Genomic DNA, 4,399 nt, shown 5'->3' with positions numbered 1-4,399 from the left:
CTAAGCCTAAGATATTGTGGGCCATAAAAGATTCTTAAGTGTCGAGGACTCAATGCTTACAAGTTACACCTTCCTAAATACTTGAAAGTTCACAATCTATTTCATGTTAGCCTACTCATCTACCCAATCCTAATCATATTCTTGATGATCAACAAGTTATAAGGAATCCTTGAGCTTAAACTTGACAAAATACTTGATGTAAAAGAATACACACCCCTTAGGGAATATCTCATCCACCAGTGGAAAGACTATCTTGAAGAGGATGCCACTTGGATAGATGAAGATATCTTATATAAGCAACATCCCTAGTTTCTTTCGTGATGAAGGACTAGAGCCCAGTGAAATCTTGAAGATGATTAGAAATCTTAGAAATATCTTCGTGAGATATAATAAGCCCTACACATGTAATAAGAACTACCTTGCAATGGCTATTTAACCTTGTCCTTGTAATCATTACATTGCTTTAAACTTTCAATGTTACATGTAGTTAGAGTAGTGCAGCAAAAGCATGATGGGCCCTAACTACAAGTCCTACAATCCAACTTATTCCCTAACTTCGAGATAAGTGCATCTCAATTCCTCTAGGGAAAGAGGATGTAATATCCTAGGTGTGTCCTGGCCTTTGATAATCCTTATGTGTGAAAGGGATTTAAGTGAAGGAAAAATCAATAAAGGTATTAACCTTAACCTTTCAAAAACACAAAAGGAAAAGAAAATAAGTGAACTACCAATTGGTCATGCTGCCATCAAACCAAATGACCTTGAGCTCATCACCACCAACCGCCTCATCATCATTGTGATCTGACACCTCTCCCCCCAATTGTGCGACTTGCATTCACCTTCAAAATCATAATTGCCATGCTCAATGATAAAATTGCAAGTCACCATGCTGCACCACGCGATGAACCTTGCAATGGATAAAAACGAGACAATTTTGAGGAGGGGATGCCCAATATCATCAGCATTAGCCTTAGAACTAAGGCTTATAAAAGCCTTTATTAAGGGCTCAAAAATTTTTAGTGCACCAATTGTTGCAATCAAATTTTGTGTGTGTGTGTGTGTGTGCGCGCGTGAGAGAGAGAGAGAGAGAGAGAGAGAGAGAGAGAGAGAATAATAATAATAATAATAATAATAATAATAATAATAAGGAGATAGGATGTGTGAGAGGAAGAGAAGAAGGAGAAAAGAAGAAGAAGAGTAAGAAAGCAAAATAGTAGGAAAATAAGAGAGGAAGGAGGAGGTAGAAAGAAGTAATAGAGAACATATAGGAATGATGAAGAAGGGAAAGATAATAGAGGAAAGGGAGTAGGAGAATAAGAAAGATAGAAGAGGAAGAGAGAAAGTAGTAAGGGAAGAGAAGAGCAAGAGGAGACCATAATCATCGACAAGAGAGCGGCACTTTGGCTTGCAAAAACTTTGTCCACCCTCTTGCCTCTAATGGCTCCTTCTTCTCCCTACAAAGTCTCCATTAGGGATCCATCTAGCCACTCAAGCTTTCCAATCATATTTTCAAGACCGATGGAGCTTGGAAGGCTAGCGTACGAGGATCTTATTCACAATGGCCTCGAAGAGACAATACCTTGGAGCGAGGAGTGCAAGAGTTACAAACACAATTGTGAGCATGCACAACACAACATCACATGTAATGCAAACCTAGGTTCCTTCATAGGTTAATGTTCATTCATTTTATAAGGATTAGGAGCATAAATCAAAGGTCTTTCAATATTTGATTAAAAATATATAGCTCAACAAATAGACAAAAATAGAAATTCAACAAGAAAAGAATGCTAGAATAAAGTGGAACAATTAATTTAGATTTTAATTTTTAAAAGGTAGGATAAATTGCATGACATCATAATGCATTGAATTAAACTATTATTCTAGCTACATATAAACAACATATATACAATAAATTAATTTTTTAATTCAAAAAGAATGATTAGAAAATTTAATAATAAATATTAGTAAGAATTAGGAATCAAGTAATTGCATCAATAATACTTTTTTAGTATTTATGAATTATATGAATATAGAAAAAAGTGAATTAAGATAGTTAAAAGCAGGTCATTAAATTCATTGTGTAGAAATACCCTCTTTAATAGAGAAAATATTACTATTATTAATTAAGACAAAATTATTAAATTACATACGTAACCATTAGAAATTACAAAATTGCGTATGTAGCCACTAGAAGTCTAGGATATTCAAATTGACTCATTTTGCCAACATGACAAAGTGAAGTACAAACCCTAGTTCATGAAGCAACTGAAAAGCTGATATAAAAATTTTCAAGAAAATAGAAGCCTAATATTCCTAAGGAAAATACTCACTTTTTTGGCTTACATAGATTCCATTCCAAGGTTTTCGAACTAGCTTCCACAAGCTAAGAAAAATCTTAACAATGTCCTAACATGTAAAGTTTAGAAAAATAGTCACGACTCGCACAAAGGTTTAGGTCAAAAAAGATTGTGAGAAAAGGTTTAAAAAATTTGAAATTTTTAATAAAAACTAAGGAAAGATTCAATGAATAAGACTAATTAGAATTGAGATTCCAAAGGGAACCTAAGAAAAATCCAAGAAGGGGACAAGACCAAGTTGGAAAGAATTGCCACTAGGTTAAAACCTTAATGTGATTGCCTCCCTATTGTGTAAAAATTTTGCTTGAAAAAGAATTCCTTGTGCTTGCAAATGGTGTATAGGAGTTTACTTTATGCACTTAGGAAGTTTGATTGAACTAGCCAAAACCCTAGTGTACGAATTTTACAACAGGATAAAAGAAAAGTGCAGTAAACCTTCCCCAAGGCTAGCCGTGGATCCCTTCACTAACACCAACACCAACACCAACAAGGGGGATTGGTTTTTGTCGCCTCTCAGAGAGTTCAGACCAACCTTGATGGTGAGAGGTAGTTTTGTAGGGGGATCCTTGGACTAGAGAAGTTGAGGATGTTAGGGGAGCTCTGGCCAATAAACTCTTAGGCTACTAGGAATTGTCCAAACCCCTATGTGACTAAAGATGGACTTATTGAGGGCCTTGGTACTAATTAGAGATAAAAATATTAGTAAAATGAAGGCCTTCAGATCATTCTTCCATATGGACGAAAATGAATGATTGCTTTGAAATGATCGTTTTCATTGCTTCTTATTGTGGTTTAGGTTACATAGACAAACACTATGACTAAAAGAATTAATTATGGAAGTTTATTTTATTTGTATAACATAAATATGTTAGGTAAGTAGATAACTAGAACTGTCTAACCAATGGAAGCGAAAGGACGAGATTCCTGACAAATTTTCCCTAAGGCAAGGTGGTTTCGATAAACTAAGAGCTTCTTTGCATTTCAATGCATTATAATAAAGGGAACATTGACCCATAGAATCGATTAGAACCTTGACTCCATATCATTTTAGGGGAACAGAGTGAGCAAGGGCAAAGGGGTCAACGTAACCATACTCCCTCTCATTTCTCACTCTCCTTGAATCAAGTGTAATATGAGTCACCTTTGGTTCAAGCAATCTAGCATAAGTAGATGCTCGAAAACCTAATCTAAATAGGTGACCTTAGTTTACTTACAACCCAAAATTTAAATTGATTCTCATGGGAAGGGCCAAGACCTTCCATTGTGAAGTAGACTCAAGAGAGTCTAGGCAGCAAACTTTACGTTATTTGAAAGAGTATTGAGCGGAATTGCCTAGAAAATCATCTCGATAGACCACTAAATCATACCACTAAGGATGCCTCAGAGTGGGCACATCACAAAATAGTAACATCAAGGAGCTTCTAACCACCTTTGAGGTGTACTCCAAAGCCTCGGGGAAGTAGATTAGCAAACAAAATCAAAGCTCCTCTACTTGGGAGGTGATGACCAACCCAACTATATAACAATGTTGGGGTTCAAGGTTCTAAGGCCAAGGGAGGTATTAGGTACCTTGGGGCCCCCTTGAGTTTTGGCTCATCTACATCAGCCAAAATGTAGTGGATAATTACCAAGCTCCAACAAAAACTTGATAAGCTAGCCTATATTCCTATAAGTTTTGGTGGCAAGCTAGTGGCATTAGACAAAATACCATCACATGCAATTAGGTTTGTCACCATAATTAACCCCTTTACAACGTCCTAATGGGAGAAGGCGGAAAAGATCATGTGAGCTTATCTATGGAGCTATGGAGAGAAGTAGATATGGCTCAACATCTCCTAGAAGACGGTCACTATAGATACAATATATTGTGGTTTGGGGCTAGGCCTATGCATGAGAAGGCTAAGAGGCATGCCTTCAAGTCGTTCTCTAGATTGGATTTGGAAAAGTCATGTGCCCTAATCACCAAGTCATTTCTAGGTCAAGCTTGGGTGGAAGGAAGCTAATGGGAGGAGCTCAATTGGAAAGACAATGTACTAGTTGTT

Source organism: Lygodium microphyllum, chromosome 29 (genome assembly GCF_053477565.2).
Source record: "Lygodium microphyllum isolate KBCC chromosome 29, Lygodium_microphyllum_v1.1.10, whole genome shotgun sequence".
In the NCBI taxonomy this organism is placed as follows: Eukaryota; Viridiplantae; Streptophyta; class Polypodiopsida; order Schizaeales; family Lygodiaceae; genus Lygodium; species Lygodium microphyllum.
The sequence above is the reverse complement of the archived record's forward strand: the minus strand, read 5'-3'. Positions refer to the sequence as shown.